Source organism: Symphodus melops, assembly GCF_947650265.1.
Source record: "Symphodus melops genome assembly, chromosome: 22".
NCBI classification, from domain to species: Eukaryota; Metazoa; Chordata; class Actinopteri; order Labriformes; family Labridae; genus Symphodus; species Symphodus melops.
In genome coordinates this window covers 4530733-4553234 of record NC_136712.1, presented here as the reverse complement: position 1 = coordinate 4553234, position 22502 = coordinate 4530733, and the positions used below count along the sequence as shown (strand labels likewise).

General features: G+C 40.2%; 1 protein-coding gene across 6 annotated transcripts in view; it reads right to left on the bottom strand.

The window, feature by feature from the left end:
• syt1a (synaptotagmin Ia) overlaps nucleotides 1-22502 on the bottom strand; it is a 139608-nt gene that overhangs the window by 86751 nt on the left and 30355 nt on the right. For 5 of the 6 annotated variants that reach the window (XM_079334818.1, XM_079334817.1, XM_079334822.1 and 2 more), the window contains 2 exons: nucleotides 15981-16036; nucleotides 225-297 (listed from right to left, as the gene is read on the bottom strand). The gene's annotated coding sequence lies outside the window, so the exon portion shown is untranslated. The remainder of the gene's footprint in view (nucleotides 1-224; nucleotides 298-15980; nucleotides 16037-22502) is intronic. The other variant, XM_079334821.1, reaches the window with a different exon arrangement.

Here is a 22502-nt window from a genome sequence, read left to right as displayed (position 1 = left end):
CAAGAAATGGGAGAATTAAGATAAACATACACGCGGCAAAACAGACTCCGAAGACCAACATTAATCGTTTCTGAACTGAAGCACTTAGAAGTGGAAACATAAGAATGGCTACAGAAGCGTAACACAATAGATGCTGCTAGAAACAGTTTAATTGCATGTCAAATAACCAGAAACAGATGTGGAGTTTGTTTTTTTCCAAGTGTAAAAAAAGGAATAAGACCAACCTTTATCTCAAGAAAGCCTGCTGCAGGGTCTTTTTAAATGCTTCCTCTGCTCTCACAGCCCAGCACAGAGGATCTAGAGGAAATGAAAATCAAAAGAAAGACCATTAATAGATTAATAGGTTAGCTCTCACAGTGTTCTCCAAGTTCTTCAAAGGGTAAAGGTAAATATATTCTGTTGTTAGTAGAAAAAAAAGGACAAGAATCCAGGTACACAACACAAAGACAACACACTGCTTTGCATTTGAGATCTCGGAGTAATCAAGAGAGCACACAATGGGCTCAAACTGCTGAATCCACTGTGTGAACTTTTGCCCCCGTTGATTGCACCATCAGCTCTGTAATCTGTGTCAGCGGCTGGTTGGCGGATATCCATTATCAATGGACTGTTTTTACAGACAAATGGCCAATTTCAGGGAACTACCAGTGGAGAGCAGCCAAGTGTTGGAAAACCAGTTACAGCAAGCAGCTGGGGATCTCCTCCCAACAGATGCATGCCTGCTGTGGAGGTGTGGGGAGTTTTCCAGTTCAGCCAAGATGGGGAACGATGGTAGTCACGATGCTATCTGCACTCTCTACAAGAAAGCATTTTCCTCTAAAGCGACCACGAATTTCTGGAATAATGATGACGATTTCCCCTCAGAGTTTCTAAGACTGACTTATCATGATCGACCAATGTCACTGTTTTAAGCAGCTTATGCTAGTGAAAAATACTCCACCAGCACAGGAGGCCATGAGACAACTACCCCTCTGCACTGTCGCCGATTCCACTTCATAAGGTGAAAAGTGTATTTACTTGCCAACTGATGCACAAATTAAAAGCCACAGCGTCTTCTTAGGCTGGAAAATAAAGGGAAAATATTCCGAGGTAGCTCATTGAGCCACGTTTGAAAGCATCTGTCATCCTTTCACAGTCAAAAGAAGAATAATGGAAAATGAATGGGTGGGGAGGGGGTTCATTTTAGTAGTGCACATCAAACTAAATGATAACCAACTGTTATTTAATTTAATTTTAAATATTGGTGATGTGTCCTTGTATTTAAGATCAAACTTCTTTCTCATTTTTAAACATATCATATATAAGTTGTATATTGGATCACTTTGGGAATGACTGATTGCTGTATTGCTTTCCAGCCGCTCTCACATACACATCACGAACAGGGAGTGCAGGCTGTGATGACAGCAAGTCCCATTACAGCCTTGTGCACAAATCAATGACGCGTCATCATTTAGAATGCGCTGCTAAATATGCATGCATAACAAATAGTGTGATCGGAACACAATGAGCATGTCATCGTGAGATTAGTCGCGAGCAACTCAGCATTTGCCTTTGTGGCTTTAGCAGCCATCTGCACGAGTTCTTTTGTCGGGGCTTCATAGAACACAGTTCCTGTTCCCTGCTGCGTTCTCACATTTTCTTTTACAATCCTTCTGCTCATCAGTTTGTAACACTTTAACAGGATAATGAGACTCATTCTGACGATCATTCTCCTAAATATCCCTCTTTCTAGGAATAATTTCATCCATTTGTTGACTTTAAGCACAGATGATTTGAGTAAAATCTTGGCTGAATTCATGCAACCACATCCCATTATCTTCCCAAACCTGACCTCCTGATATCGCCAGCAAAAATGACATTCATTTCTCCTGCAGCATCCCAGATATAGAAGTGCAACATGCAGAGCACTCTCCATGCTCAACAACCTGTGCCAAAGCTTATGTAACGACACGATGAGAGGGGAAAAAGACACAATCTTTCGATCTGAGTGTAGACTGAGAACCAGTTGGGGGGGGCGCTCAACAGGAGAGATATTACCACAGTAATCTACACTGAGAGAGCGAGCTGGTAGAGCAGGCTGACCTTGAAGAGTTTAACCTGCCAATCAAAAGAGTGTTTTCTCCTCGCTGACAGGCAGCCAGGCAGAAAGCAGAGCCCCAGATATGTCAGCTGGGTGCAGATGTATAAATGATGTGGAGACACAAATGTAATGTGTGGACCAATTTTCACACTTTCCCTTAGAACACTAGAATGTGCTTTGTATAACATGGATTTGCCTCACCCTACACTCACACAGAAAGACTAGCTTTAAGGCCAGCTTTCTGGGGTTTTTTTGTTTGTTTTTTTTTTACATTGAAATCAGAGCTGGGAATTAAATAGTTGCCACAGAGTTGTAAATATCCAATGTTGAAAAATGACGCAAATTCAGAACAGAGCCCAAAAAAACTGCAGTTCCTCGAGTGTCCATTTGAGGTTAGCTTCAAAAAGCTCCAGAAGTCCCAAACCTGCCTCAACGTGTACTGAAGAACATCTAAAACAAAGCGGTGTACGAACGGCAGAGTGAATCGCTCAAACTATTCTAAATATTTCTAACAGTTTGGTTTACAGGTCATTTTTCTTTAAATTGGTTCAATTGTGTGATAAACTAGCATCTTTAATGCCTATTTGTGAATGGAAAAAGGACAGTACTGCTGGACCCTTGTGAGCTGATATACTGTCCACATGTCTCCTACTGCAAAACGATTGCTAGCAAAGTGCGTAGCTAGGTCTCCACCAGGCAACCATCGGCTCTGGGTAAAACATTTCTACTACCATAAATGCTGCTTGCGTCTTCCTTCGATTTAAAAAGGGAAAATATGTTTGAGTAGTATCCGCTTTGCATTTAAACAAGCCAAGTGGATTCAGCAGGTGGCAAGGAATATAAAGTCCTGACATCTTACAAGACCCAGCATGCTGCCGTTTCAGTTCTACTTATCTCCCGTCCTCCTCCTGTCTTTTTGCCATCTGCAGTCTTTCACCCTTTTCTGTCACCCAGAAGGATTGTCCAAGGTTTCATTCCTGACTGCGCTCCACTAGCCCACAATACAGAGTGACAGTGAACTAGAAAAGTAAGACGGTGCAGATTGACACCTGACAGTGGAATAATTATGAAAGATAATATGAGGACTCCCAGAATAAGCTGTAACTCAAGACTTCGAGTTTAATCAATTTTTACAGGTCTTTTTTTTTTTTCTTTTTCGCAAGAATCATGTGACATTATGACACCCCTATCTTCCACCCCAATACCCCACCTGCTGTTATTCACACCAAAGACCGAAGAAATGCAGTACCTTGGTAAAATGTGGACTCTGCAGCAGCTGGGGAACAACACAAGTTATAGTGCTGTGACTCAAACTCCAACCTCTTCTTTTTCTTTTAATGGCTTCTCAATGGGAGAGTAATTACAAACCCCAGAGATCATTTTGAATGGTAAACTCAACTCATGTGGAGACAGTCACTTTACAGAAGGACATACCGCGGTTAGTTGTAAAAAATAATCAGAGTGTATTATTTTATGTTTGGCATTCACCGTTTAAAAGAAGTGGGCTTGGCCCCAGTGAATACACTGACTGGTTTGTGATCTCTCCTTTTTAGGCCTTAAAATTTGCAAAAATTTGTTTTTGTCATCACCATCTTGTTTTTCAAGAACCAGAAGGGGTCATTTTGACAGCAGGTGTCAATTCTTTATAACATCGTAATCCTGGTTGGACAGCTAAAAGAGGTAGGGACTGTCAACCACAGGTAGCCACACTGTCCATTTCCATCAACTTTAAGGCCATATCAAGTCATTTCAACAGAGCTTTCAGAGCCTGAATTCACTTCTTTTTGCAGTGTCATTTCACCTCCCATAGTTTGGCGATGCAGCCTTAAAGATCATCTTTCATCCCCGAGGATGACGTCAAACAGATTTGTGATACACCCCAGCTTCTTTAAGGGACATGAAACGAGTGATCACAATATCTCCAGCAAGGGTCTTTATCCCCGTGGCACCGAGCTGTCCTGTACAGACACTGCCCTCTGAGCAAACAAGATTACATTGATGAACAGAGGCGGGCTTGTTTACTCCTTGTGTCAAGGTACTTTGGGGGTGACTCACCGTCAGCGAGGAGGAGAAACTTTGGAGACAGGACGCTGCTTTCAGGTAATTCAAGGAATTAAAAGAATTTCTGATTTCAAGTTCACTTCAGCATATACTTTAAACATCAACTTTAAGGTTGGACTTATTCAGAATGCTTCTTGTATCTAGTCTATACCATAAAAAACAAAACTTCCTTTACTTATTCCTACAGTAACTGGGCTTTGACGTTTCGAGTGGATAAAAGGAAAAAATGGAAGGATTATTTTCAGCTATGAATTAACTAATGTTTGAAACCTCTAAAATTGGCATTAAAAGGCTTTAGAGCTTTACATGGAGATACGATGCGATACGAAATGAGACAACGCTATGTGATGCTTTTCCAAAAAATATATCGGAGGACCACAGTCACATATATGCATCAACCACCACACCAATGGCGCCCCAGAAGATTGAGAGTTTTGACCAGTAAAAGCAAAATGTATATGCTACCTTGCCTTCTCTACCAAACAATTCCAATATGAGCAGCCTATAATGGAGGTAGTAATGATTGAAATATGCTGTTAATTAATAATATATACAGTAATTATTCTATTGATGCAAATTAATGTTGCTTTTAGAGAGTCCTTGGCAAAACAGGCTAAAGGTCTCTTTTTTGAAGATGATAATTACATGATATGTTTGCAGCTAATTAAGGGTTTTCTTTAAGTGTCCGCACAACAAATCCAAAGGTTGGAGTTTTTGTGGTGCCACAGTGTAATTCAACAGTGCAATACAATGGAACCTTCTTGTTTGTTGAAACCGCTGAACTCCAAGTAGAAGGTACATGCTGACATACACGACAATGCTTGGTTGAGCAATGTTTATTGTGTCACTACATCTGTACTATATAAACCGCGCTCATGGACTGGACCTGTTTGGATCACTCGTGATCATGATGGATGTTGACATGTGTCTGGTTTGCTGTACAACCGACGGAGCTTGAGAGATAGTTGCGCGCTTGGTTGGCGGACGGCCATTTGAGAGTGGGCTCCATCTTGGCTGTGGTTGACTGATTCTCATCTCATTCTCCGTCATTTCCCACAACGCTTTATCTGTCTCCTGGAGGCAATATTCCTATAGCTACCAGAGGGGACATGATTGTTATTCAAGCACATGCCTCAAACATCCAATAGTGCACAGGGACTGTAAACGGCCAGTGTGTGATTGTTAGGTGGATATATCATAAAAGACAGATAGGAGACCAACATAGAGATGTGGGATAAAAAAAAAACAAGACCTCTGTAGTAGCACTTAAACCAAGATTTTAAGTAAAAACATGAACCATACACAAAATAAAAGGCCTGCACGTACAAGAAACCCATAGAGTAAACTAGGAAAAGTGGTTCTTTGATTTTGCACACAATGCAGGTCATACATACATAAAAGCGTGCAGACAAACTCGAATTGAATTTCCAGTCGAAACATTTTCCCGAGGAAAAAGCAATCAAAAAGATTTTCAGTAAAGACTTTAAACTGACATGTAAGCATGATGCACATGTATTTGAATTTGCATATTGCCGTGTGCATAAAGTCTGCAGAACCTTTTAGTGTTACTATAAAAACGGTGGTTATAATCATGAGCGCGCGGCGTCTGTGGAGATCATATATTGTAGCCTCCTCAGGTTTACTGCAGCAGCATGTAAATCAGAATGTGTTTCACCAGGTGTGTCTGCGCTCTCCGCGGAGCACTGTATGAACTGCATCAGTGTTCATAAGCTAGGAAGGGCAAGCAAGCTAAACTAGGCCAGAGGGGAGTCGTCTCCATGGCAACGACAGCAAAAGAACCTAATGAACCCGTGTAATGAAGCTACTTGTAGGTTGTTTTTTGAGAGTACTATGACAAAACAAGTGGTAAAAATCCATTTACAGCTGCACATTCCTTCTTTTTCGCTTTCAGACAGAAAGGAATGGTGCTATTGTTTGTAGAAAGACAACAGATGAGCTCTTCTTAGATCTTTTTTTCTATATGTCAACCCCTAAACACGCATAAAGCAGTAAATGACAGCTCATTTGACACGAGTCATTCGATGCTCCTATGGTGCACTGCAGGCATCAGATTTAAAATGCCAACAACAGAAGCAGCGGTGCTGTAGGGAAAAGGTCACTATTTAGGTAAAGTGTTTGTATGCTTAGTGTTTCTGAATCAAAAGTTAGAAAGGATCTATCTTGGCAGATTTCAAAAGCATTGTGTTTTATGCCTCCAGCGTTATGCTTTCATTTTTTTTAAAGGATCGCCAAAAATGCAGAAATCAAAGGCTAATAGTGCATGTTCCAAAATATATGAGTCTTCATGATACAGTAATCAGTTTTACTCAGCTTTATAGTTTCTGTTTTAAAGATCTAACACTTTAGTTAAAACCTCCTTTTAAGGAAGGTTTTCGTGCTCCTCCTGAGGGAGCTCAGATTATTCCAAGGTTAGTTGAGATATATCTTCCCAACAACCAATTTAGGTCTTGACCAATTGAACAAAACCAAAATGAATGAAGGCGGAGAGGAAGCAGTTGAATCTAATAAGAGGAACCATTGCAACTGGTTCCTTTGGCAACTACTCTCTGAACTCCCTGTGGATGTCGAAGACACTCACCACATCTCTAAGAACAACATATAAAAATAATAATTGAATAACCTTCTTGAAACAATATCTCAATTCAGGAAATAAGATTCTCAATGACTTGATTTCTTGAAATCCACAAAGCCCATACATCAAACCAATCAAAGAGGAAAGACAACAAGTTAGGTTGATGCTGCTTTGTTGGCCTCGCTCTAATTCGTAAATATATCCTCCACTTTCATTTCAAAACAAGCAAACTACAAAGGTTACAAAAGGAAGTCTAATGCATGTGGATCAGGAAGAGAGATTGCAACAACAGTGCCTTTAATGCACCTCTCCACCTTGGGTTTTCCAGCTGAAGATCAAAGCCAGTCTGGTTGTGTAAAAAGCTTGACTCTAGGGGCAACGGGGTCCATTGACTCCAGCTCCTCTTCCTCGCCTCTGAGTGGCACAATTTGGGCTTCCATTTGCTACTGTTGCCTCTCTGCTATTACCAAGAGAAGATACCTTGAAAGAATCTCGCTGCTATTCCAGATTGACGTGCGAAAGGGGAAGAAGGGCCTCAAAAAAAGTGCAACGAGAAAGAGAGAGAGAGAAAAAAACTGGAAATGGTGTCATTTTACATTTTTCTTGTTGATCATTTTTTGATCAACAAGGTTGAGTGGTGGGGGGCGGGGCGGGGCGGGGGAGGGGGGGGGGGGGGGGGGGGTGAGCAGGGATGGGCTCTGCAAAACATGTCTGAAAGGCAAAGAAGGCTGTGTCAAGTTGAGCCCTGCTGAGACAATTAGCCCAGTGGGACATGTTGCAGCTTTGGTGCCTTAATGCTCTGCAGGTAGAAGCATTCATATTTGTGTAGAGTCTTCCTGCGATGCTCACATCACAGGAGCCATTTGCATCACCACGAGACCCGTCTTGTTCAACTATTTCTGTGTCATTTTGTTCCTGCACTAATGCATTTTTCTAAGATGAGGTGACTTTTTAGTTTTGATTATACTCACAAGGCAGGTGATTAGAGCGACAATGTGTTCCTCTTTTTCCACTTCTTTGTTGAACATAATCATTGCCTTCCTGTGGGATTGTATTTCCTTTAAGGGCTTTTAAATCACCTGCTTGATTAGTTAAGAAACTTTTAAAATGACTAAAAGTTACTCTCTATGAAATAAACATTGACTATTTCAGCGTTACCGTGGCAACATTTCCCCACTGATCTGTCTGACAAAGCAACCTGTGAGCAACTATTCTTAGAGGAGTGAAAAACCTGACGTAGGTTTTCAGAAATAACAGCACAGTCTAAGTCTAAGGAGGTGTTTGGTTACCTAGCAACGCGTCTGTAAAACCTACTTTGATGTAAATTTGGAAGTTCAACATTAACTTAATGGAATTTGGAACACAGTACCAACATTCACAACACAGATGAAACGGCATTAGGCATCCTCTTTGGGAACAATCGGGTCAGGAGGGAGAAATTAAAAATCCTCTTTGATGTGGGGAGAGCGTTGATGAAAGCACGCAAGCAGAAGGTTTCGCCGGTATTTGAACACAACAAACAGACACCTAGAATTATACTCCCATGTTCAATTTACAGGCGACTGTGAGCCAGCGCAGCATTAAACTAGCATCTGGGTGTTTTGGCTCAGGACGCTGTCAGCTATGCAGTGAAATCTTTTTTTTCCTGTGAGAGCGTCAGTATAAAGATTTGATAGCAAGTTGTATAAATTGAAATTAATTAAAAGAAACTATTTTACTTGCTATTGTTTACATGAACCAATATTAACCAGGATAACAGCCTCATCAGAATATAAATTCCACAAGTGAACTAAACACCTCCATCAGGAGAGAATAGTTCCATCTGCCCATTTCAGAAAGGAAATTCCATTCCGCTCATAAGGCATGGTGTATGCTGTTTGTTTCTGGCTTGCATACTTAATGAGGACTGAAGATAATGAGGAATGTCTAAACTCAAACTGGGACATCAGTTCTGCTTATACCGGATCCATCAGCTGCATAAAACATGGCCATAGTCACAGTGATGTCACCCATTGGTTTCTGAAGGTTTTAAAGCCCAACGAAGTGAGTTGAAAAAAATGGAAATACTGTCTCTATTAACTATTTAACCTCATTTGGATGAATTCAGTTCTGTTAAATATTCTTAAAAATTTAGGAATTTTTTTGGGATAACTAAAATTTAAAGAGGGAAAAATCCATTTTTGATTGTTCTGACCACTAACAATAGATGCTTGTGGCTTGTACTGAGGGGTCATGAAGAGGCAAACATCCTGTTCAAAGTGCCCAAAGTGCCCAAGACAACCAGGTTGGAGGGAAATTGGCTCAGAATCAGACGCTGGGCTGGAAAGTCGAGCCACAGACATTTAATCAGCCAATAAGACACCAAAGTCATTCCACATCTGTTAGATTAACAGATTAAGAGCTCCACATAGGCCAATGTTGCCTTCATATGTTATAAACGGGTGTATTGCAACTAATGAACACAATGTCAAGACATGGAATAGAAGGGGAAAAAAATGACTCTCACAATGCTAACCGCTAACAAGATTTTGGTCATGTATTCTCATATGCAAAGTCACAGGCCTCATCAGTGGGATAGAGTTCACCTCTGTGCTCCGTTCAAATATTTCCCCGACAGATTAAGTTTGCTAAACACACAGTTCAGCGCAATTACATTTGCCTGAGCGCGTGTCATTACGCCGCTGAGGAGGAAATATGGGCACAGGATCTTGGTGACTATCATGCGAGGACGCTAAATTGCTTCGGAGCCGGCAAAAATGGGACAATTCAAAGCAGCCTGCAGGCAAGAAGAGAGAGAGCCTAACATTTTGTCCGCTTTCATTTTGGATACACTTAAGTGGTAAAGAAAAATCAGTGAATGAGGCAAGAAACCGGATTTTTCCATGAACACCATGAAAATTAATCCGGAAAAAACCCATTTGACTGTTTAGCCTTTATTACATATTAATATTTATCTCTAATAAAAAGGTAAAAGAATAATTTGAAGACCATATACTGTTTGTTTACATTTCTTTGTTCTAAACATGAATCTGTTTCTTCTTCAGGAAGTAAGTGTGGCCTTCCACAACTCTTTGAGTATTTACCAAGCCATAGCTTAATCCCCCAGGAGGAAAAAAAAACAACACCCACGCTCTCTGAGGGAGTGGAAAGAGGGATAAGCCCCTCCGTATGTACCTCACACCTACTCAAAACTGTGCACCGATGTTATAACCCCCCTGTGGTGTTACACAAAGTAAACGTTGCTTATGTTGACAATGACTCTGTTTGAAAGCGCCTCGGGCTCCTGCGTCGTGATGAGTCACCAGAAGCTGATCTGAGAGCAGTTTGAGACGCTCGCCTGCCACAGATATTTTACAAAGTCGAGGAAGCAGATTAGAATGAAACCGCTTTGATCCTGTTACTATGATGCAAACCATCCTTTTTTTTACGCCACCTTTGCCTTTTCCTGCCAGCAATCAGCAGAGTGGGCTGGGACTGAGGACACTTGTTAGATTTTTTTCTTCCCCGCGAGTTTAATGGCTTTCAATCATCATGTTAGAATATGATCATGTGGATTAAGTTGTTGTTTTTTTGCATAGAGATAAAACAGCTTGCTTTACTAACTGATCGATTGATTAAAAGGACCTCATTGTCAGACAAAATTTAAAAAGTGCCTTGCATCACAGAGGTTCCATTTCCAACATAAAAATCAAAGACAAGAACCAAAGCTTCAAACATATGACACATTGTTCAAACACCAAACAAACATTCAGAAGTCTTCAACCCGCTTTGATCTGAGAGTCAGCTCCACATTTAATTTTAGAATTGACTGGTATATAAAAGAGTGTTTCAGTCTGACCTTATTCAAAGGTGGGACTGTGTAGCTCAGGTTTGATTATTATATTTAAAGTGGGAATGGTCTAAATTCAAAACAAATTCCAACAATATTGATACCTGTTTTGATCCCATGGCAACAAAAATACAAGTCGGAGGCACCCAACATTATGTGATTTCTCAAACTCGAGTTATAATTGGTTCTGAAATGTTGTCACATATTTGTGCACTTTAGACTGTGCTCTCTTTTTAGCTTGCTGCAGCTATTGGTTAGAAACACTCTTTTTTGCAACAATACAAACTTCTTGTATATGTAAATGTACTGAGCAATAAAAAAAAATCTGATTCTGCAATTTTTTAAACTTATTAAAAAATCTATTTCAAAATATAACCATAACAGAAAGTCCACATAGACATTGAGCAAACAACAGCTAAATAGCCAATAAGAAGTTCATGATTCCAACAAGATGGTAAAGTCCTTTAAATGTTCAGACTGTTATGTGAATGTTAGAAATGTCTCAAACGGAATGAGTGACTTAAATCAGGATTAAGATTGATATCAAACTACACATGCAGTGATAATCATTGGTGCATGTACAAGGTGCTGTCCCTTAAAGTCTGTGCAGAAGTTTATCAAAAAGAAAGCTTAAAAAAAGTCTTATCTCAAAATATAGCAACTTTTTTTCTTTTTTTTTTTTTGAAGAGTCCTGGAAACAAATCAAACACCTAATCACCAGCTTCTCGGCTCTTTGCCTGATTTCTCACTAAACTTCACTTCACTGAAAGTCTGTGACTACGTTTTTAAGAGTTCATGCCAACAAATCAACAACATTTCTTTCTAAAAGAAAGTTTGTGCTTCTCCAGAAGACCAAATAGTAAAATAAAAAAAGACCACAACAACCGGTCAGATGGTCCCCACAAAATGTGCAGCTGTCGAGAAGCCATCTTTTTAGGAAGATAAAGTAAAGGCACAAGAGAATATACTTTTATTTAATGCACAACAGGATCTGGTAGTGGTCTTTCCATGCTGTTTCTTTCAGGCTATGCCTGGACCCAAACAGGAAATGGACTCTTATATCAGATTTAGAAGTGTTACCGTGAGACCTGGTGAATGACTCTAAATGTCTTTCAGTCCAAACTCAATCTGCTGCTGGCCTGGCTCTTTTTTTTGCTGGCTCTCAAACTCACTCTCTCTGGATTTCAAGGTAATTATCACTCACCACAGCAGTCGCAATCTCAGCATCTGTCAGACCACCGATAAACAAACGATTTTTACTGTCATTTGATATACCATTTGAAGACACACTGTACTCTCTCCATCATAATATTCCACCAAAAAACGGAGTCCCCACGGTCCAAATTCAGAGAATGATTGAATCCAAAGAAAATACATCCATGAAGATAAAGGATTGCTCCAGTTCTGACAAAAAGGCAAATCAATGTAAAATAAGACATCGAGCATCTGCCTATAACTGGAATGTTTTGTTCAACAGTGAGACTGGCCGTCGACTGAGACGGATGAATCGTTGGAGATTCAACAATTTGGGGTCATCACTAGTGCAAAAAAAAAAAAGTATATACAGTATATATATTGTTTTACAGTTCCCCACTATCAAAGCAGGACTTTTTGCAATTCAAATATAATACATATTTGAAATGCACTGAGTTTTGCTGGAGTGCTATTTACTTGTTGTATTCATGTTGTATGCAGATTTAATGAAAGTTAACTAATGAATTTGACAGCCCTCCAAAGAAAGCAGAGGACAGCTGAGCTCACAGAATATCTGTGAGCTGCGCCTTCTTCTCTCGGTGGAGAGAAGCAAACAAGGTCTGTCTTTTGTATTTGTCATATCTCCTCCAGCCCACTGTGACCGCAATGTGTCCGGGACACTCTGGCTCACAAAGGACAGATCGACACCGAAGGAGCCAGGGGAATTGGAGCATTGTGGGAAATGGCTACCCTGTGGCCATTTTGAACACGCCAGGCCATCAACCCCCCCCCTCCCCCCCGTGTCGTCTTCTCTAAAGCTTAACCAGAGGGAATTTTGCTCCCTCTCAATATGTAAGGATCATTGAGCTGATCAACCCAGTCTATCTGATGGATACTAAATACTGTGCAAACTTCCCAAATCTGCCAGTGACATGAAACTGTGCCTGTCTGATTTCATCCCACCATTATCCAACAGCAGGTTTCCCAATGAACGAGACCGGAAATGAAATAGCAGCAGAGCGAGATTAAAAAAGATAAGAGTGATGTCTGTCGTGTGTGAAAGCATTGCTTTATACTAACCCAGACAGTTAAGGAGGATTTTCATTTTGTCCTGAAAATGACAGTCCAGAAGACTGACTGAGAGTGTGACTGACGGAGGTCTGGTTTTGACCCAACGATAGTTTAGGAACCTCTGAGGTTGTAACAAATCATCTTTCATGGAAAAGATGTGTACTGAATTTCAGACAATTCATCAAAATCAAATCAAAAGAAACATTTGATAAATGCTTTTAGTTACTGCCTGTAATTACCATCCATAATTCTCTCTTTATCAGTTTTAACTTTAGAAATTCTTCAGAGAAGAAGTCCAGATCAATGTGATTTTCTGTCTGTATTATGAACAGATAATTGATCAAACTCAATAATCAAAGCATCTTGCAGGTTGTCAGTCACAACTCAAGCGTTTTTAACAAAATAAAAAAATAATTGTTTCTTGTTTAAAAGCTTAAAATGAACTATAGAAATTACCAATCTTTTGCGTCTGTTGTTCACAAAAAAAAAAAAAAATCATTTCATATCCAAACTGCTCACTGGAGCTTGAAGTCTCTGGATCGTACACAGGCAATAATGCATGGAGTTCTGTTTTGAACTAAATACTGGCTTTGCAGCTTTCAGGCTGGCTGAGTCAGTGTGTAAAAGTTCAGTGAGACGGTTGTCACGTCGATGATCTGACTGTCATGGTCAGAGTCATCACTTCTCTGAGCCAAGGCATAATATCAAGAGGCAAGGATAAAGATTCAACATACTTGTGCATGGATGCGTCAGGAGGCTGTAAACAAAATCGTAACAGATGCCAATTAGATGTTGCAATACAAAAACTTAACATTAGTATCTATGGCTCAGGTTGGTAGTGGGTAGTGTTTCAGACAACTCGACATTTTACTGGTTATGTAAGGATAGTTGCACCCTGCAGCAATCACAGCCGTTTTGAGGGCAAAGTGAATTACACAATTATACAGTGTGAAACATTTTCTGCCTTCTACACACTGACCCAGACAGCTCTGTAACCTCCTGACATTTTCAAGCTCTGGAAAGCACTCACAAATTAGCACACAGAAAACGAAAGTACTGCCAAAAACAAAAGGCAAATTACTAAAAGGAATATATGGGTTTTTTGTAATGGCAAGGGGTTGATGCAAAAAAAACAAAAAGAAGATAATTATGGAGGATATTATCTGTGGTCGCTGAACTTAAAACAAGTTAAAAGAAGGAGTAAAGACTTGAAGACTACCCTCAGGCAAAATGTGTCACAATAGTAGACTGGGATTTTAACCCAGTTACATAGCATGAAGGGTGATTAATATTCCTGCTAATGGGAGGAGGCTGAGACATCTCTGGGTTCGAGGTCAGGTAAGAGGCATAAACAACAGTGAACACTGGAAAGTGAAGGTGGGTAGTGCACAGTGCATCAATCAATCCTGACAGGTAAGACAGGCACAAGGGAGCTTTATCATCCTGGGGAGTGGGTGCTTCACTCAGTCAAATCAGACAGTGCTAATTAGAAATGTTTTTTAGAAAATGTCTTCTTGGACCCAAGGAAAAACCTTTGCAACTAACCCTTATAAAAAGATATGCAGAGAATAATCACGCAAATAAACTAATTTAGTATGAAAAAAGACTATATATAGATGGACAGCATGTCTCAATCGCCTCCTGTTGTACAAAAATGAAGCCAAAATACCCTTGAGACAGGTGCTGACATATTGCTTATTTAGAGCTAGAGCCGGCACAGTAAGGATTGGCTAGAAGAGCCATGGTATTGACGTCACGCTACTTCTGCGACTGAAAAACACACGTTTAACTTACCTGTGAAACAGCAGAAATGGTAAAGCTTTTATAAAAATGAATTATAAGAAAGAAAAAAAGGGAAACACATGAAAGTGTGATAACTGTTTTTCTGTATTTGACGTGTATAATAATGTTACTGTCTGGTCCATATCCCATCTGTTAACATAGAGGAGGCAGGGTTTATAACCTATAATTCAGCTTCCCTTGAGATGAGGTGCTACCATCCATTCTTTATACAATCCACTAAAGTTTTAAGTTAGAGCTCCTTTAAGTACATTTCTTTGGTAGAAGAAATGACAGAAATGACTGAAGTGCTGTTATGAAGGCAGAATTAATCTCATCAGTTATGGCAGTTAAGCACAGTTACTAACTGTTGCCAAGTTGTCAACTTAAAATCACACTGAAGACTTCCGGAGAGGCTGTTTCAGACAAATCTAGTTTCTTTATTCTAAGTTCCAGTATATATTTTACAATTTTATGCAAATTGTTATATGGCAATATCCTTAGAACCCTGAACACTCCTTCAGCAGCTACTTTTCTTCCAAAAAAAGTTGGCAATGTCAATACATATGAATTAAAGTTCTTTCAAATGAGCAACAAGTACAGGGAGTAAATTAAATCAATATCACTTCCTTCTTTTCTTCCCACGACTTGGCACATGTTGTTCAAACTGAAAGTATTGCAAAAGCTAAAAAGGACTAGGTTGAGAGGTTTATCAATGTCACACTAGACAGGTCCATATAAAGGGTTAAAAAACAATGTCATGTTTTATAGCTACATCCTTGTGGTCCCCTGTTGCTTTAACATTATTTCGGATGTGAAGCATCTTCTTATTTTGGTAAATTTTACTAAAACAAAGGAACCCAAAAGAAGATTATTTGAACAACATGTAAAGAAAAGGCTAATGCCTCGCATCCTCTTGACTGAATAGCCACTCCAGTCCCTTTGACCACAGCTGACTTCAGTCCATTGAATTAGCACACAGCTTTCTGGGCTACAGGCTCAGAGGCCATGTTGGAGGCTCAGTGGTGAATATTAGATTGCACGCCTCCAGATCTCATTAAAGGAAGCAACAGGACAATGTCTGCATCTCAAATGAGACCAGAGGCCATCAGGCATCCTGACTCCCACTTGGATGTACTGATTTGATTGATATAGTGGTTGTGTGTATGTGCGTGTGTGCGTGCATATGCGTCACAGAAGAACAGCAGGGTAGGATGTCCTTTTTGGTAAATGTCATTAGGTTGCTTTAACAACTTACACAATTTTGGGAAAATTGGAATTTGATCCCAAAAACCCTCTGTAAAAGGGATTCTTTTTACCATATCCATGACATGCAAAGGACATGTGATAAAGTCAAACAGGTAGACACTTACGATATTCTCAGTTGGAGAGTTTTCCTCCTGTTGCTCTCTTTCCAAACGTCAGTTCACTGAAAAGAAAAATTGTAACGTCAGTGCCGTCAAACAATTTTTTTTGGCAGATTCACTTCCTTAAAGAATCACATGAAAAGCCAATAAGACAACTTCATATGAAACGAGTGACTCCATCAGCATATTCAGCCATGGTGTAATAAAATGTGTCAAATGAGTCTATGAAGATGTATGAAAGAGGCTGCAGGAAAATGAAATTAGTGGGTCGATGTCCAGTATTAGCTTCAAATTATCAGCTAAAGGGATTAAATAACAAGGACGCACGCCTGAAGGCGGGACTTTAACGGTGGTTAACCAGTAGCTTTTAATTAAAACTGTTCAGTCCACTATTAAGTGAAACAAGTAGGCTGATACTCCACAGAGGTGGGAGGATAAATAACTTGTCCTTTCACAATGAAAGCCATACGTTCGAGGGCCCTTTTTATCCATTCAATTACATCTGTATATCTGCAAGACACATTTTTAATCCAAATGTCGCACCATTTCCAAATAATAATATTAATACTGATGCATTTTATTTATTTCAAAATGTTCAAGGTCACCTTACAATGCAAAGATAAAAACAGCAAAGCAACAATTACAACAATAAAATTAACATGATGTTATGGATGTTATTAAGGCGTGTTTATTGACACTGGGGAATCAGCCGATCAGACAATGTGCTTTTTTCACAAATCGATTTTATCACCATTCTTGAGCAGCAATTCAATTTACATTGCACTTCTGAAGTATTGCAATACAACAAGTATTACAAATAAAAGTCAAGAGGAGAGAGAGAAAAATTATCATTAATTATTCCACAAACAATGCACAACACATCACATCGTTTCTATCAATCATTCTCTAACAATCTATCAAACACTCAGACGCAGTGAGAGCGGATCAAGTGCGTTCCCAACCATTAAGACTCTGTAAGAGTCACAGACTGTGTTCTGTTGCACCAGAAGTAATCAGCGTTCCTGTGTGTGTGCATCAGTGTCCTGTATGTAGGTGTGTGTCAGCTCTCCGACATGCAGACTGCAGAGGAGCAGGAGAGAGAAGCTTTGGTGTGTGGTGGGTGTTAATATGGGACCCCGCTTGAGAGACTTGGAGCACCGGTATCATGAAATTGAGCGGGGATTATTCAGCTTAAAATCAGTCATTGTGGGGTCTCAATGTGTTAGGTTTTTTTGTCCCTAACCCAACCTCTATCCTTTTTTTGAAAAATGTTAAGAAGTGTTGGAATAATTGGTGACAGAAATTGGTGGTCTAATTTGCAGGCAGCAGATGGCACGCCACAAAGCAGCAAAACATAAACATATGTTGAGCCACTTTAATGGGTTCAGAGGACAAACAAGCTATATGAATCAGATGAAAGTCATGGCCACTATTTATACCTCCCACTACAAATACTCACAAGTGAAGCCTGATTGCGAGGGCTTTTTTTTCACAAGGTCTATGATGGTTTAATAATGTGATGGACTGAGATGGTAGAAATACAACAGATTGAAAGTTATGTACATTTTATGGAAACAGCATAAGGTGTAAGCCACCATTATCTACAATAACTTCGTTGACTAAATCCATAATATTCAATCTACTGGTCAAAGGTCACACGCCTTGACAAGTCCATCTCCAGCATGTCAACTGGGTTCATAGTGTTTCTTAATTGGCACTTGCAAGTATACTGCTGTTAAAGAAAAATCTCTGAGTATTTTAAAGTAATGAAGCCAGAGACCTGCAGAGAGGTGAGGTGTTACCCTTCTTAATTAGATGCAAGTGGGGCGACCAATATCACACCATGTCAGGGGGTAGAAAATGTACATCAGCAGAAATGTGAACCACGAATCATGAAAGTTCTGCAATAGGCATTACTTCAACAAAAAATAACCCTGGCATGGTAATGTGGATAGCAACATTTTAAAATGTTAACCAATCATCTCTCATGATGAAAAGAAAAAGGACGGACAGAGAGCGAGAGGACACGGAACGTTTTGTCCATTAACTGCTAATTGTGGAACTTCAGGAGCAAAAGCAGGCGGGCTGTCTTCACAAAAGATGATGGCGTGACAAGATACAAACAGCCGCTAATTAAAGGCTGATATTTACCAGGAGACAGCAGGAGGGCTTTGAAAGTCAACTCTGTGCTTTTACTGAAAAGGTGTTCAATGAATGAGCAACAAGTCATGTGGGTTTGAAAAACAAACACCAAACCATCTGTCCATTGAGATATATGCTCCGAAAATACATTTTAAATGCCAGGGGATAACGGTCCACTCACACCAAATAAGGTGGGTGAACGTGGCCTAAAGGTGGCTCTATTTTTACTCTGAAGGGAGCCAGAATTAACTTTTTACACTTAGCAGTTAGAAATCGAGGCCCCACAGCTAAATGTCATACGTGTTTTGGCTCCTCAGATACGCCGGCTCACCCTGTGGCTGTGTGCTTCATTGTGATATTCAAGGAACCCCTTTTCTCTCACTCTTGAAAAGAAGCTGTGCTAAGCTGTGCTATGCTGGCCTGCCCCCCCCCCCCCCCCCCCCGAGAGCTTGCATGAGGTAAGCTCGAACATCTTTAGCAGGGGTTTCATCGCTGGTCTGAGGACAAAAGCAATCAGTCTGCTCAACAACACAGTGGCCAAAGTGTTCATATGAAGGAGCTTTGTATTTGCACGATGACTGCGCAGCTTTCAGGCCTCTTCGTTGAATCAACAGGGTCAAAGGTTGCCAACAAAGACAATGGCGCCTTTGGCTCAATGAGCTAATGATTACAGGGCTAAACAGTAGGCGATGTAGGTCAGTATCATAATAATAATAAACAATGTCTGTTTAAAGCATGGAGGCCAAAAGACTGTAACATCTGTAATTATACTGTCACAAAATGTATGCAGGTACAGATAATTCACTTATAAATACTACTATAAATACCATAACCATTATTCTGGAAAGATGAGCAATATATATTTTTATATAGCAATATATATTTTCACTTCTTAGATTCAAACACTGAGATAAACAACTGACCATTGCATCAATTTATCTCGTCCCTCTGAGACAAATCAAATATTCTCCAGTGCGCACAACACTGCAATACTCAAAAGCAATAGGAGGGATAACACTCGAGAAAAAAAGAAGAAGAGAGAAAACAATATTAAACTAAGGCTCATATTGGTGTTTAGATCTCCACATCTATTTAATAAGAAGCTGAGGGGACTAATGTTTAAGGAACAATGGTGGCCTCTCTGTTTAGCGGCAGAGACGCAAAGCCAATATCCGGAATAGAGATATTACCTCGGGGAAGGAAGAGCCTTCATCATTCTCTAGATCTCATGCCATCCTGTGTTTCATAGTTTTGAAGGCTGGATGGAGCCACCTCCATTGTTTCCTTTGAGGTTGGTTTCTTCCTTCCCCACCAGACAGGCAGCCTTGACAACAGCTAGTCTGAGGCCCACTTGAATTTGGCTCACAAAAAAAAACTTTGGCAGAAGGAAAGCAACCAGGCTGTAAGCAAATAGCCAAAAGATGAATGCATCTCAGTTGTGCCAAACCTTTACACAGGGGCACTTGTATTTTTGTGGGATGTAATGAGTCTGCCGTATGACACCGTCTGGTATCCTCCCTTGTTTGGGAGCTGTTTACATATCCTACTTGAGTGATTGTTTTTGTACGTGACAAGGTGGAATCTGGAGTTCTCATCTTGTCTTCAGAAAAGAAACTCGACTCTGTAAAATTCTGTTTCCCTTCTGCTGTCTTGGTTGTTATGGATAGTCAGGTAAAATCAAATGATGGGAAATAATGGATTACTACTATCTGGACTACAGATCACACCTTCCTATTGATTCATGCTATGTAAACAGTCCATCTAATCCAGTTATCGGGAGCAACTTGGGGTTAAGTGCCTGGCCCAAGGACAAACCCGGACCCAACCTTCCAGTAAAGACACGATGGACTCGACTAACCGAGCCATGGATGATAGGCTTTTCATATCATAGTCGTTTGTATTGTTGTTGAAATATCATTTTCCTCCACAAATACGATTAACAAGTACAATTGAAGTAAATTTAAACGTAAAACACCGAACTGACACAAAGAAGGCCAAAAAGATGTGCGCTACATTGTTCTGAACGGCGAAAAAATTGACCTATCCGGACTACTTTCTGCACATCCATCCTCCTCTGAATCAGTCTTGGAGAAATAATTGAATGTTTTGTTTGCTTTGTTTGTTTTTTTTTGCGCAAAGGAGAACAGATGGGTCTCTGCTGTCAGTTACTGTATGATCTGTTGCTCCAGCCTGGCCGGGCCTGTCAGTCAACATTTCTCTCTCTTGACATCAAAACGTTTGATAATCACTCCACTACAGATGCTGAGGAGGGGATGGAAAAGAAAGGAGAATCCTGGTATGATGTGACTGCTAATTATGCAGCCTGAGATGTCGCTTTGTCATTGGACTAAATTGTATGACATTTACGAATAAATTGGCCATTTACTTGGCTGAATGTGCGAAGGAAACAATCAAAATTGCATGCAAATGAAAAAGGAATAAGTGACAGGAACATACACAAGAAGCAAAGCCGGTATTGGGCTTTGATTTCATTGTAAGAATGTAAACAAATAAAAATGTCTTGTCATTTTGATTATTCTTTGGCAAACATGTTCATTTCTCAAACCACTGAACTCTTTGCATGTGCACTTCTCCGAGTGGATGGAAAACTGTGGATAAATTGAACTCTCAAGAACTCAAATCTATTCAGAAAAAAAGTTCCCAATCATGATCTGAAGTGTGCCCATTCTTTGATTGGTCACAAGGGCCCAGATTGACCTAACGGCAAAAAAGAAAAAAGAAAAGCCACTTCCTGGAAGTTTTTCTCTGACAGAAACAGAAAATGGTGATTACCTTGGAGCCACAGAGTCCTCATCACAAGCACAACTCAAAACCTGGCTGAATTAAGCAAATGAGAGCATGCAGCATTAAGCAAATGAAGTTAAACCATTAAGAGTAGAATACCTAATGTGGAAGGTTTTTCCTTGAATAAATGAGTTACTTTATTTGGTCTGGTTGAGCGCTTCGAGGAACTTCAATAGCCATCTGGGAAGAGTAAATGCCCTTGAAGCTGGCGCTCAAATCAGACGGCATAATATCATTCAGATGGCCTCCCTGCATGATGATGACGCAGCATTGGCAGAGCCCTGCCTCTCTGCTGCTTTGCCCTTGAATGATGAAGCCTTTCCCCTTTGCATTTATCGAGTGTGCCTCACATCAGAGGTGTTATTTGCTTTGTATACGTGTGGAGATTTGAGGTTATTGCCCTGCAATATGAAAAAGTAAGAGTCTAATACGGATCGCAGGAGGGTGGGTTTTTTTTTTCCGTTTCTTTTACAACATTTGACATTATGCTATATAGATGAAGACTGTAAACTAGGGTTTGAGATTACATGATCATGCAACTCTACAGGTGCGGAGAGCAGCTTCCCAAACCACAGTTTGTTCATATTGTTTGATTATATAATGAGCATTTTATTTATTGTTTTGTAAGTCTGTTGGACGTCTCTCTTTTTGCTTGGTTCTTTTTATTTGTTGGGGCTGAAGGTATTTATGAGGGAGAAACCCCTGTAAATGTTTTATCTTTCCAAACTTCAGTTTCCTTTATAGCTGGGAAGATAATAAATGTCGCAAAGGCAACCAGGCAAAGTGTGTTTGTACCTGTCACAAAATGACACACAGAGGCAGACCGACCACAGCGTGAGAGGAGGAAAAGAAACATCACGAGCACTGCTTTTGCATCCATTATTCCACCTGAAACACAGGAGGCCGTCTTAATGATGGAGTTGAAAGGCAAGAAGACTTTGCATAAGTTGAAGCCTCACACGTTTGATTGAAGGAGACAACCATGACTGTGTGCGGCGTACTGTCAGGCTCAGCGGTCAACTCGCTGGTTAGAATGAGCCTCCTTCGTGCCCAACATCGATCAAACTCTTGGTAATTTGAAATAGAGCGTCTCAAGTCTTAGCCAGTGTGGATAAGCCGTTTAAGGCAATGCTCTTAGGATTACATCTGGATCCATAAGACGATTCCATATGGGATGATCTGTCTTAGTTAAGGTGATACACTACTGCACAGTCAGGACTGCAGGACAGCACACTGAACCTGATTGCTGATGATGGATTCATATAAGCTAATCTCGAAAGTGGATCGGATGCTCTTTGAACTCGCCCTCCTCTCATGGAACACAATCAAACTGAATGACAGCTCTCAGAGTCTGCACTCTACACTGGATAATCATGCAATCAAAGTGCATTATTTGGCTTCAGCAGGTGCAAAGCAAACATTCAGCACCGCAATTGATGCTAAATTGATTCTTATTTGGCTCGTCCGCGCTGACGGATCTCTGCGGAAATCGTTACTCAGTGATGAGAGGGTTTTGAATGTTTGGTGATGAGGTGTTACGGACTATCATTTCAGAGATAACCATTTTGTAAAGTGCTAAAT